General features: G+C 43.9%; 1 pseudogene; it reads right to left on the bottom strand.

The window, feature by feature from the left end:
* Nucleotides 1–1,350: 1,350 nt before the first annotated feature.
* On the bottom strand, nt 1,351–14,807 carry LOC124029693 (annotated as a pseudogene).
* Between the last annotated feature and the right edge of the window lie 505 nt (nt 14,808–15,312).

Genomic DNA, 15,312 nt, shown 5'->3' with positions numbered 1-15,312 from the left:
AGAAGGATGAACTGAGAGTTGTTTTAAAACTAATTAGAGGAGGGGGCCTGAATGATAACAGAGACAGAAGGATGAACTGAGAGTTGTTTTAAAACTAATTAGAGGAGGGGGCCTGAATGATAACAGAGACAGAAGGATGAACTGAGAGTTGTTTTAAAACTAATTAGAGGAGGGGGCCTGAATGATAACAGAGACAGAAGGATGAACTGAGAGTTGTTTTAAAACTAATTAGAGGAGGGGGCCTGAATGATAACAGAGACAGAAGGATGAACTGAGAGTTGTTTTACAACTAATTAGAGGAGGGCCTGAATGATAACAGAGACAGAAGGATGAACTGAGAGTTGTTTACAACTAATTAGAGGAGGGGCCTGAATGATAACAGAGACAGAAGGATGAACTGAGAGTTGTTTTACAACTAATTAGAGGAGGGCCTGAATGATAACAGAGACAGAAGGATGAACTGAGAGTTGTTTTACAACTAATTAGAGGAGGGCCTGAATGATAACAGAGACAGAAGGATGAACTGAGAGTTGTTTTACAACTAATTAGAGGAGGGCCTGAATGATAACAGAGACAGAAGGATGAACTGAGAGTTGTTTTAAAACTAATTAGAGGAGGGGGCCTGAATGATTTATTTTTCCACCTTTATTTAACCAGGTAGGCTAGTTGAGAACAAGTTCTCATTTGCAACTGCGACCTGGCCAAGATAAAAAAACATAGCAGTTCGACACATACAACAACACAGAGTTACACATGGAATGGTGGCGAAGTAATTACAATATGGCAATTAAACACTGGAATGTGCAAAGATGGATGTGCAAGTAGAGATACTGTGGTGCAAAAGGAGCAAAATAAATAAATACAGTATGGGGATGAGGTAGATAGATGGGCTGTATACAGATGGGCTATGAACAGGTGCAGTGATCTGTGAGCTGCTCTGACAGCTGGTTCTTAAAGCTGGTGAGGAGATATGAGTCTTCAGCTTCAGTGATTTTTGCAGTTCGTTCCAGTCAGTGGCAGCAGAGAACTGGAAGGAAAGGCGACCAAAGGAGGAATTGGCTTTGGCTTTGCTATGGTGACCAGCGAGCTGAGATAGGGCGGGGCTTTACCCAGCAGAGACCCCAGTGGGTTTGGCAACGAGTATGAGCGGGGGCCAGCCAACGAGAGCGTACAGATCGCAGTGGTGAGTAGTGTATGGGGCTTTGGTGGCAAAACAGATGGCACTGTGATGGACTACACTCAGTTTGCTGAGTAGAGTGTTGGAGGCTATTTTATAAATGACATTGCCGAAGTCAAGGATCAGTAGGATGGTCAGTTTTACGAGGTATGATAACAGAGACCATCTCTCCCTTACCCGAAGCCATTGTCTAGGATCTTCTTCACAAAGTCCACGATCTCTGGGCAGTACTCGCTGACGCGGGTGAGTACGTCTGGGGAAGGACCTGGGGGGTTAAACACAGAAGAGCTGGGGGAATCAGTCATTTTAACTACCATCATCGGATTGGCACTAGAAATGTAGTCATTTTAATAGTAAAATAGGATTAACAATTAGAAATATTCATGTTATATTACTGCTAAAATACTGTATGGTTTATGAGACAGGGCCCTGTGTTTTTACATTATCGTGTGACATAAGATTTGATCCTGTGCTTTAACTCTTATCCAGAAATGAGAAGACATTATCTGAGGATGGTGCTGAACCACCGGACATAAAAAGAAAAGAGGACAGTTTGATAAAAACACCTTAAATAAAATAAAAGGTTCAAATTCAGGTCATGTGACACAAGTTGTGCTTCCACCTACATTCATGATGACTCATCTGATAATGAGCATTGACACTAGAAAAGGTCATAGTAAAATACAATTAACAATTAATTATAAATATAAATGTTATATGAATGATAAAATATGGGTTGTGTGTGCTTCCACCTTACATTCAAAGGCGTCCCATGTCGCTGTGGTACTCCCCTTCCCAGAACTTTGGAAGAAGAGAGAAGATGGAGTTCTCGGTCACCTGACTGCCAAATTGAGCATCCAACCAATCAGACAGCAGGTCTTTGGCCTTCTCCAGTAACACCTTCAAAAAGAACCAAAGAACACATTTGACTTCGGTGTCTTCGGTCTCTGGTGTTCTTTTCGTCACAGTGTCGTCGCACGGGAGGTTGGTGTCACCTTAATCAGGGAGGACAGGCTCGTGGTAATGACTGGAGCAGCATCAGTGGAATGATATCAAACACACCCAACACATGGTTTCCAGGTGTTTCCATGGTTTCCAGGTGTTTCCATGGTTTCCAGGTGTTTGATGCCATTCCACGTGCTCCGTTCCGGGCCATTATTATGAGCCTGTCTCCCCTCGACTGTGTCGAGACAATCAAATGTGACTTGACTAGGTAACTCAGTCCAAACCTCTGGGAGTGTATGAGACTTGTCAGGAACCGTAGAGATCCATGTTGTACAGCAGGGGAGATCTTACCTGAGCCAGGCGTTGTCGTCAGCCTCCCCAGCCTTGCTCTCCACCGCCCCTGCAGGGGTCCCAGAGCAGCAGCGACGGCAGAGTCCAGCCTCTCCAGCATCTGTTTCTTGTCTGGGTCTGTGGTCTCGGCCAGCTTGGCCTGGAAGGGCTGCAAATGATATGGAGTGAATGGGATGTTAGAGGTGGTAATGTGGCACCCAGCGCCCAAGTTCACCACTCTCTCTATATATATGGGACGGTTCATTCTCACCCCCATTACAGAGGTGGACTTTAGAACCTGAGAGTATGCCCAGGACATGCCACTGGTCCACAGATGACCAATCACGTAGCCACACCTGTAAATAATGACAGATCCATATGTCATGAACTTTGTAGACACTATAAAGAGTTTGATGTCTTACCCCTCTGGCACTAAGGACATCCTGCAGTACCTGGGCAGCCGCTGGCTTCTTCTCTCTGTACTGTTCAGAAGGTAGTTCTGTCTGGCCCGCCTGATGATCTGACACACAGACAAATGATCGCTGACCATTCAGCCAACGGTTCAGTTGTCACAACAGAAGGGCGAGACATGTGGTTTTGTACCACTGCTGGTTACCTTGTCGTCTATGTCCGTAATGTTCATGCAGTAGAACACGTCATATTTGAAATAGTTCATCAGAATCCTTCGGAGGATATCAAAAGATATGTAAGATCTGAAAAACAAAAAAGGGATCAAATCATTTCATTTGGACGCACATCTTAACACTGAAACTGATCTAAAGGTTCTACGGCAGGAAATAGTGTTCGTTCTAGACTATTATTTTCCAGAACCAGTTATAGCCAGAAGCCTGAATGTAATGTGACCAGCTAGTACCATTTATGGTTATACTACCGTATTCCTGGAAAAGGTTGACTTGCACTTTCGCTTTCACAATGAATGTCCCCTTTTACTGTACCCATCCGGTGTATGTGACAATACATCTATCATTATTATAATCTTCAGGACATGAGTCATGACAAGCGATGGAGACAGTAGCTAGGAGTATTCTGTGAAAATAGTCATTACCGTGGTGTACCGAGCATCACGAAGACAAGGGCAATGGTCAGGAATATTTTATATTGGGCTATAGACTATACCTATTGGACAATAGACTAAACCTATTGGACTATAGACTAAACCTATTGGACTATAGACTAAACCTATTGGACTATAGACTATACCTATTGGACTATAGACTATACCTATTGAACTAAACCTATTGGACTATAGACTATACCTATTGGACTACACCTATTGAACTAAACCTATTGGACTATAGACTACACCTATTGGACTATAGACTACACCTATTGGACTAAACCTATTGGACTATAGACTATACCTATTGGACTATAGACTATACCTATTGGACCATAGACTATACCTATTGGACTAAACCTATTGGACTATAGACTACACCTATTGGACTATAGACTACACCTATTGGACTAAACCTATTGGACTATAGACTATACCTATTGGACTATAGACTACACCTATTGGACTATACCTATTGGACTAAACCTATTGGACTATAGACTACACCTATTGGACTATAGACTACACCTATTGGACTATAGACTACACCTATTGGACTATAGACTACACCTATTGGACTACACCTATTGTACTATAGACTACACCTATTGGACTACACCTATTGTACTATAGACTACACCTATTGGACTACACCTATTGTACTATAGACTACACCTATTGGACTATAGACTATACCTATTGGACTATAGACTACACCTATTGGACTATAGACTACACCTATTGGACTACACCTATTGGACTATAGACTACACCTATTGGACTATAGACTATACCTATTGGACTACACCTATTGGACTATAGACTACACCTATTGGACTATACCTATTGGACTACACCTATTGGACTACACCTATTGGACTATAGACTACACCTATTGGACTATAGACTACACCTATTGGACTATACCTATTGGACTACACCTATTGGACTATAGACTACACCTATTGGACTAAACCTATTGGACTAAACAGCTCTTTGCTGTGAGGTGTGGCTTTCACAAACTGCTCGTCTTGTTATTTCCTGAAGTGAACTTTACCTGGCATGTCCCATGTGAGAGGCATCATAGACAGTGGGTCCGCAGCAGTACCACGACACCTTGTTTCCATTCTGGGGAACAAACAGCTCCTGCAATAACAACAGTCTGATATTAATTACAGTACATTTAGCAGACACTTTTATCCAATAATAACAGTCTGGTATTAATTACAGTACATTTAGCAGACACTTATCCAATAACAACAGTCTGATATTAATTACAGTCTGGTATTAATTACAGTCTGGTATTAATTACAGTACATTTAGCAGACACTTTTATCCAATAACAACAGTCTGGTATTAATTACAGTCTGGTATTAATTACAGTACATTTAGCAGACACTTTTATCCAATAATAACAGTCTGGTATTAATAACAGTACATTTAGCAGACACTTTTATCCAATAATAACAGTCTGGTATTAATTACAGTACATTTAGCAGACACTTATCCAATAACAACAGTCTGATATTAATAACAGTACATTTAGCAGACACTTTTATCCAATAATAACAGTCTGGTATTAATAACAGTACATTTAGCAGACACTTTTATCCAATAATAACAGTCTGGTATTAATAACAGTACATTTAGCAGACACTTTTATCCAATAACAACAGTCTGGTATTAATAACAGTACATTTAGCAGACACTTATCCAATAACAACAGTCTGGTATTAATTACAGTACATTTAGCAGACACTTTTATCCAATAATAACAGTCTGGTATTAATTACAGTCTGGTATTAATTACAGTCTGGTATTAATAACAGTACATTTAGCAGACACTTTTATCCAAAGCGACAGTCATGCGTACATTCTATGTATGGTCTTTGGAATCGAACCCACTACCCTGGCGTCACAAGTGCCATGCTCTACCAACTGAGCTGCATAGATGGGATCTAAATGTAAACCTTTATGTTGTACATTGACATCCAGTGTCCTTCTTTCCTATTTGATCAGAAGCATTCAGCCATCTGAAATGGCTCTCAAACGAGCAAAACAAAAGAAGGTCAACATGTCACCTTGGTGCGTGTGAGGCTGTTGTAGAGTCGCAGCTTTGGCAGGTTGGACCCGGCTGGGGCAGACCAGGGGTGCTGGACCCTCTTTCCCTTTACTAAAAAAACAGAGGACATATTTAATAAGAACATTAGGCAAACTTTTCTCTGAAGAGGACATATTGAATTGAATTCCCTCAAATCTCTGGATTCTATTTTGTGATTTGAGCGGGCAACTGTCTCAGGGTATGCAAGACACCACTCTATTCTAATGACAACCACCCCTGGTCTCCAGACAGGAACACCATGCAGTCTGATGACAACCACCCCTGGTCTCCAGACAGGAACACCATGCAGTCTGATGACAACCACCCCTGGTCTCCAGACAGGAACACCATGCAGTCTGATGACAACCACCCCTGGTCTCCAGACAGGAACACCATGCAGTCTGATGACAACCACCCCTGGTCTCCAGAGCACAGGAACACCATGCAGTCTGATGACAACCACCCCTGGTCTCCAGAGCACAGGAACACCATGCAGTCTGATGACAACCACCCCTGGTCTCCAGACAGGAACACCATGCAGTCTGATGACAACCACCCCTGGTCTCCAGACAGGAACACCATGCAGTCTGATGACAACCACCCCTGGTCTCCAGACAGGAACACCATGCAGTCTGATGACAACCACCCCTGGTCTCCAGACAGGAACACCATGCAGTCTGATGACAACCACCCCTGGTCTCCAGACAGGAACACCATGCAGTCTGATGACAACCACCCCTGGTCTCCAGACAGGAACACCATGCAGTCTGATGACAACCACCCCTGGTCTCCAGACAGGAACACCATGCAGTCTGATGACAACCACCCCTGGTCTCCAGACAGGAACACCATGCAGTCTGATGACAACCACCCCTGGTCTCCAGACAGGAACACCATGCAGTCTGATGACAACCACCCCTGGTCTCCAGACAGGAACACCATGCAGTCTGATGACAACCACCCCTGGTCTCCAGACAGGAACACCATGCAGTCTGATGACAACCACCCCTGGTCTCCAGACAGGAACACCATGCAGTCTGATGACAACCACCCCTGGTCTCCAGAGCACAGGAACACCATGCAGTCTGATGACAACCACCCCTGGTCTCCAGAGCACAGGAACACCATGCAGTCTGATGACAACCACCCTTGGTCTCCAGAGCACAGGAACACCATGCAGTCTGATGACAACCACCCCTGGTCTCCAGACAGGAACACCATGCAGTCTGATGACAACCACCCCTGGTCTCCAGAGCACAGGAACATCATGCAGTCTGATGACAACCACCCCTGGTCTCCAGACAGGAACACCATGCAGTCTGATGACAACCACCCCTGGTCTCCAGAGCACAGGAACACCATGCAGTCTGATGACAACCACCCCTGGTCTCCAGACAGGAACATCATGCAGTCTGATGACAACCACCCCTGGTCTCCAGACAGGAACACCATGCAGTCTGATGACAACCACCCCTGGTCTCCAGAGCACAGGAACATCATGCAGTCTGATGACAACCACCCCTGGTCTCCAGAGCACAGGAACACCATGCAGTCTGATGACAACCACCCCTGGTCTCCAGAGCACAGGAACACCATGCAGTCTGATGGCCTTCATCAAAGATTACAGGCCTGCTACCAGTAGACTTAGTTTGCGTGGGGTGAGGTGTGGAAAGCAACACACTAACTAGCCCTCAAAGTGCATGTCAAAAACAAACACAAAACCCACACAGGAAGGAACACAAGTGTGATGAAAAAATAAATCAAACAATTCCGGGATGGAAAAGAGTCCAGTGAAACAACCAAACGGTGGTTCTCCTTCCACTAGCCGTTAACACTGACAAATCAATACAGGACTAAAACACAGTTAGACTTCCATTATTATTATTATATTGAACAGGGGCTTGGCCTATATCTGACTATGAGTCCATATTGAACAGGGGCTTGGCCTATATCTGACTATGAGTCCATATTGAACAGGGGCTTGGGCTATATCTGACTATGAGTCCATATTGAACAGGGGCTTGGCCTATATCTGACTATGAGTCCATATTGAACAGGGGCTTGGGCTATATCTGACACTATGAGTCCATATTGAACAGGGGCTTGGGCTATATCTGACACTATGAGTCCATATTGAACAGGGGCGTGGGCTATATCTGACACTATGAGTCCATATTGAACAGGGGCTTGGGCTATATCTGACTATGAGTCCATATTGAACAGGGGCTTGGCCTATATCTGACACTATGAGTCCATATTGAACAGGGGCTTGGGCTATATCTGACACTATGAGTCCATATTTAACAGGGGCTTGGGCTATATCTGACACTATGAGTCCATATTTAACAGGGGCTTGGCCTATATCTGACACTATGAGTCCATATTGAACAGGGGCTTGGGCTATATCTGACTATGAGTCCATATTGAACAGGGGCTTGGGCTATATCTGACTATGAGTCCATATTGAACAGGGGCTTGGGCTATATCTGACACTATGAGTCCATATTGAACAGGGGCTTGGGCTATATCTGACACTATGAGTCCATATTGAACAGGGGCGTGGGCTATATCTGACACTATGAGTCCATATTGAACAGGGGCTTGGGCTATATCTGACACTATGAGTCCATATTGAACAGGGGCGTGGGCTATATCTGACACTATGAGTCCATATTGAACAGGGGCTTGGGCTATATCTGACACTATGAGTCCATATTGAACAGGGGCTTGGGCTATATCTGACACTATGAGTCCATATTGAACAGGGGCTTGGGCTATATCTGACACTATGAGTCCATATTGAACAGGGGCTTGGGCTATATCTGACACTATGAGTCCATATTGAACAGGGGCTTGGGCTATATCTGACACTATGAGTCCATATTGAATAGGGGCTTGGCCTATATCTGACACTATGAGTCCATATTTAACAGGGGCTTGGGCTATATCTGACACTATGAGTCCATATTGAACAGGGGCTTGGGCTATATCTGACACTATGAGTCCATATTGAATAGGGGCTTGGCCTATATCTGACACTATGAGTCCATATTTAACAGGGGCTTGGGCTATATCTGACACTATGAGTCCATATTGAACAGGGGCTTGGCCTATATCTGACACTATGAGTCCATATTGAACAGGGGCTTGGGCTATATCTGACACTATGAGTCCATATTGAACAGGGGCGTGGGCTATATCTGACACTATGAGTCCATATTGAACAGGGGCTTGGGCTATATCTGACACTATGAGTCCATATTGAACAGGGGCGTGGGCTATATCTGACACTATGAGTCCATATTGAACAGGGGCTTGGGCTATATCTGACACTATGAGTCCATATTGAACAGGGGCTTGGGCTATATCTGACACTATGAGTCCATATTGAACAGGGGCTTGGGCTATATCTGACACTATGAGTCCATATTTAACAGGGGCTTGGGCTATATCTGACACTATGAGTCCATATTGAACAGGGGCTTGGGCTATATCTGACACTATGAGTCCATATTGAATAGGGGCTTGGCCTATATCTGACACTATGAGTCCATATTTAACAGGGGCTTGGGCTATATCTGACACTATGAGTCCATATTGAACAGGGGCTTGGGCTATATCTGACACTATGAGTCCATATTGAATAGGGGCTTGGCCTATATCTGACACTATGAGTCCATATTTAACAGGGGCTTGGGCTATATCTGACACTATGAGTCCATATTGAACAGGGGCTTGGCCTATATCTGACACTATGAGTCCATATTGAACAGGGGCTTGGGCTATATCTGACACTATGAGTCCATATTGAACAGGGGCTTGGGCTATATCTGACACAATGAGTCCATATTGAACAGGGGCTTGGGCTATATCTGACACTATGAGTCCATATTGAACAGGGGCTTGGGCTATATCTGACACTATGAGTCCATATTGAACAGGGGCTTGGCCTATATCTGACACTATGAGTCCATATTGAACAGGGGCTTGGGCTATATCTGACACTATGAGTCCATATTGAACAGGGGCGTGGGCTATATCTGACACTATGAGTCCATATTGAACAGGGGCTTGGGCTATATCTGACACTATGAGTCCATATTGAACAGGGGCGTGGGCTATATCTGACACTATGAGTCCATATTGAACAGGGGCGTGGGCTATATCTGACACTGAGTCCATATTGAACAGGGGCGTGGGCTATATCTGACACTATGAGTCCATATTGAACAGGGGCTTGGGCTATATCTGACACTATGAGTCCATATTTAACAGGGGCGTGGGCTATATCTGACACTATGAGTCTATATTGAACAGGGGCTTGGCCTATATCTGACACTATGAGTCCATATTGAACAGGGGCTTGGGCTATATCTGACACTATGAGTCCATATTTAACAGGGGCTTGGCCTATATCTGACACTATGAGTCCATATTGAACAGGGGCTTGGGCTATATCTGACACTATGAGTCCATATTGAACAGGGGCTTGGGCTATATCTGACACTATGAGTCCATATTGAACAGGGGCTTGGCCTATATCTGACACTATGAGTCCATATTGAACAGGGGCTTGGGCTATATCTGACACTATGAGTCCATATTGAACAGGGGCTTGGGCTATATCTGACACTATGAGTCCATATTGAACAGGGGCTTGGGCTATATCTGACACTATGAGTCCATATTGAACAGGGGCTTGGGCTATATCTGACACTATGAGTCCATATTGAACAGGGGCTTGGGCTATATCTGACACTATGAGTCCATATTGAACAGGGGCTTGGGCTATATCTGACACTATGAGTCCATATTGAACAGGGGCTTGGGCTATATCTGACACTATGAGTCCATATTGAACAGGGGCTTGGCCTATATCTGACACTATAAGTCCATATTGAACAGGGGCTTGGCCTACATCTGACACTATGAGTCCATATTGAACAGGGGCTTGGGCTATATCTGACTATGAGTCCATATTGAACAGGGGATTGGCCTTATCTGACACTATGAGTCCATATTGAACAGGGGCTTGGCCTATATCTGACACTATGAGTCCATATTTAACAGGGGCTTGGGCTATATCTGACACTATGAGTCCATATTGAACAGGGGCTTGGGCTATATCTGACACAATGAGTCCATATTGAACAGGGGCTTGGGCTATATCTGACACTATGAGTCCATATTGAACAGGGGCTTGGCCTATATCTGACACTATGAGTCCATATTGAACAGGGGCTTGGCCTATATCTGACACTATGAGTCCATATTGAACAGGGGCTTGGGCTATATCTGACTATGAGTCCATATTGAACAGGGGATTGGCCTTATCTGACACTATGAGTCCATATTGAACAGGGGCTTGGGCTATATCTGACACTATGAGTCCATATTGAACAGGGGCTTGGCCTATATCTGACACTATGAGTCCATATTGAACAGGGGCTTGGCCTATATCTGACACTATGAGTCCATATTGAACAGGGGCTTGGGCTATATCTGACACTATGAGTCCATATTGAACAGGGGCTTGGCCTATATCTGACACTATGAGTCCATATTGAACAGGGGCTTGGGAAATATCTGACACTATGAGTCCATATTGAACAGGGGCTTGGGCTATATCTGACACTATGAGTCTATATTGACAAGGGGCTTGGGAAATATCTGACACTATGAGTCCATATTGAACAGGGGCTTGGCCTATATCTGACAATATGAGTCCATATTGAACAGGGGCTTGGCCTATATCTGACACTATTAAGCTTCTATGAAGCTCTTGCCCAATAAATATACTGATCCTGAAATAATGAAGGAGAGGCCCACCAGCTTTAAATGTAGCATCTCATTTTAGAGGGTCTGTCAGCAGAACACAAGGGTATTGCCAGAAGCCTGAATCTAATGTGACCAGCTAGTACCATTTATGGTTATACTACCGAATTACTGGAAAAGGTTGAATTGCGCTTTCGCTTTCACAATGAATGTCTCCTTTCACTGTACCCATCCTGTGTATTTGACCATAAAACTTTTTTTTAAACAAGTGCTGGAGACAGTAGCTATGAGTATTCTGTGAAAATAGTTGTGACTGGTATACCGAGCATCACGAAGCCAACAGTACAACGGTCAGGACTACTCTCACAGAATAATCTTAGCTACGGTCACCGTCTCCAGGACTTGTCATAACTCATGTTCTGGAAAAAAATAACTAATGTTATATTGTCACATACACCAGATAGGTGCAGTGAAAGGTGACATTCATTGTGAAAGCGAAATTCAACCTTTACCCGCAAACCACTCCAGCCCCTGATGATGAGATGTGTTTTTGTGTGGCCCCCCCCCACCCACCCCCACCCCCACAAAGGCGCCCATCCCTGATTTAAATACATTCAGGATGCCTGATCATAGGTAGAAGAATGCAATTAATTTAATTGACTATTTAAATAGCTAGCCTTACCGACATTCCAAAGTGACCATGCACTATCGGTCTAGTCTAGGGGGGGCATGACTGCCCTTGTGCAGTGGACTACTCTAGTCTAAGGGGAGCATCCCTATCCTGTCCATGGGCCCTGGACTCTACTCACTGCTGCTATCTGGGCTGTGGGTCTCCCGCTGCAGGGCTGCTATGTGCCTGTACCAGCGCAGAGCGTGCACGTGCTGCGGGGCCGAGGCCTGTGCAGGAGCTCAAAGACCTCCTGGTCCACCCGAGAGGGCTGAACCCAGCCAGGTAGCTGCGGGAGCTCAGGTACTCATTCAGAGCCACGGTGGCTGTGGCCTCCTCACTTGTGTGCAGCAAGAAGCCATAATCAAAGGCTGTGGGAAACAAGACAGCACACATTCACCCACAGACAAGACACCATTGAAAAACCAAAACTAATTTTGGATTGGTTTCGTCTCTAGACAAGGCAAAGAATTGATGCCCAAGAACGTTGTGCTGCTGTATATGTTAATCAACCCTCTTGCTGATCAATGCAATCTGAAAGTTGACAACTGGCTCAGAGCTTTGGCTATTTCATCTGATTTGGTGTATTAACTTAAAGGCCCAAGCTATCATTTCAACAACCTGACCCTGCCACTATGTTTGGTGAACTGGGGGATGGGAGTCTAACTTGTTCAGAGTTACAGGATCCAATGAGATGTGCCTTATGTACACAGTATATTCATGGTTTATTTACAAATGACAATATAAACAATGCTGTATTAACCTTCCATGTGGGTGTTTTGACCACGTCATTGGTTATGTTAGGACACAGCTGTACTAAGATCATAACAGCGCTGGAGGAACTCTGAACGTCTCCCGTTAACCCTCCTGTTGTTGTTCCTTCCATGTTAATTCATTCTGTGTTCCCGGTCCAAAATGACCACCCCATTATAGCTGATTATAGATCCATATTAATACATATATTATCACCTAATGTTGTTTTAGATATTTTCATCAAGTTCTTGTGAACATTACAAGTGTTGAACTTCTTTGTATTTATGGCCTGTAGGCCTCATTGACCTGAGCTCATACAACTCATTTTTTGAGTTTAAAAAAGCATAATGTATGGATTATTTAGACTATAACACATACTCAGATGAAACATATTGTGCTATTTATCACAGACTACTTTGTGTCAAAGTTTAACAAGGACTATCTCCTCCTCACCAGTGTCATGATCAAAGATAAGAGCCTCAAATACAGTATAGCGTTTGGTCATTGTGCTGCCACAGAATGAATTGCGAACAAGGCCTCAAAAAAGCTTTATATACCAGAGCTGTGAGCAAAGCTCTATGTATCATTGAAACAATATTGCGATTGTTTGTGAAAATACCAACAGGTGTGGATCCCTTGGGGGAAAGATTCTATTGGGGAAAGGTTCCGGTGGGGGCTGCCATGGAAACCAAGAAGAGGTGTGTGTGTGTGTGTGTGTGTGTGTGTGTGTGTGTGTGTGTGTGTGTGTGTGTGTGTGTGTGTGTGTGTGTGTGTGTGTGTGTGTGTGTGTGTGTGTGTGTGTGTGTGTGTGTGTGTGTGTGTGTGTTCGAATACACATGGATGCGGGGGTCTGGGAGATGAAAGTGTGTCCATCTGAGGAATGGACATGTGCCTGAACAAAATGTTATACACTAATTGTAGTCTCACCCATTAATGTCTAATGACCAGTTATATTTGACCAGGAACACCACAGGTGTACAAAAGTTAAATAAAAACACCAAAAATGTAATGAAAATCATCAAAATGTATTTGGTGTGTTCAGATGCCCTGTGTGGACAACGTTATGGAACCTTATGACAATCAGATTAAATAAACTACATTTTTCAGAGAAACAAAACCTTGTAAATCGGTCCAATTCGACCAGAACACAGCAGGAGGGTTACCAATGGAGAGAGACTGTTTGTAGACCACTAGCAAGCAGTAGCATCAGATATTTTCACAAGTCATCTAGCTAGCTTGTACAATTGATTGTTATTCTACAGAGATTTCCTGGAAAAGGTTGAATAGAATTTTCGCTTTCGAAATGAATGTCACTTTTCACTGTACCTATCCGGTGTATGTGACAATACAGAACATGTTCTTCCCAGCACACGACCAGACAGTACGCTATGAGTAACGTTATTCTACTAAAATAGTCGTGACCGGTGTACCGAGCATCACGCAGCCACCAGTACACCGGTCACGACTCATTTTCACAGAATACCCAGATCTACCGTCACTCTCATGACTCATGTTCTGGACATTCACTGTGAAAGCGAAAGCTTGATTCAGCCCTTTCCAGTAATACGGTAGTATAACCATCAATAGTACTACCAGCTGGACGGCACTTTGATTTAAATACATTCGTGACGCTTGATCACACCGACAGTGTCCACCAGATTTGGCTGTTGCATCACCTATGCATCAAATTGGATGCGTAGACGGCTTGATAGAAATGGTAGCAGAAGGTGAATGTTTAACTTTTGTTACACGCATCTCCAGATGATGCTGCGTACCATTTTGCACAATGACGCTATAGCTGTGCAGAATGGCATTCATTTCATTGCCTATATAAATAACTAGCCTTACCGTAGCCAACATCCAATAATTTATATTCTGGGAACACGCATTTATTTACCTTGAAGAGACGCTGCTGATATTTGGAAACATGAAAAACATGCGTCGATTTTCAGTACTTACCTAACTCTCCCGAGCTTGACATGTCAACAGTCTGCAATTTCTGATGCAACAATAACGTGCCCGGACGTACACTCTCTCTCTCTAGTCTAGTCTGGACCAATGGCTGTGTTCTCTGGACACCCGCGTTGCCTCCCGTTTTTAATGGTCGTCACTAGTTACCACAGTCACAACCAATCATTCGAGGGAGTGTGAATACGAGTATGCCCGCTCAGAAGACTCGCTTACCCGACCAATCAGATAAGGGAGTGTGATGACGCGAATTCCGGTTCACGGGAACCGCCTCGTTTTCGAAATCTGAACCAAATTACTAAAAGACTTTCGGCAACACGAATTGGCAATGTCACTAAAATGTATAACATTGAGAAAGGATCAAAGTTTTGGGCAAATGGGTAGGTAAGTTGTACAATGATGTATGAATACCCACCAGGGGAAAGACAAAAGCCAAAGAGACGTATGCTGCTGAAATGAACAAGGCAGTAAGTTCAAAGACAGAGCACTAATTTATACCATACACTTTTACAACATTC

This window comes from Oncorhynchus gorbuscha, unplaced genomic scaffold (genome assembly GCF_021184085.1).
Source record: "Oncorhynchus gorbuscha isolate QuinsamMale2020 ecotype Even-year unplaced genomic scaffold, OgorEven_v1.0 Un_scaffold_7296, whole genome shotgun sequence".
NCBI lineage: Eukaryota > Metazoa > Chordata > Actinopteri > Salmoniformes > Salmonidae > Oncorhynchus > Oncorhynchus gorbuscha.
The sequence above is the reverse complement of the archived record's forward strand: the minus strand, read 5'-3'. Positions and strand labels throughout refer to the sequence as shown.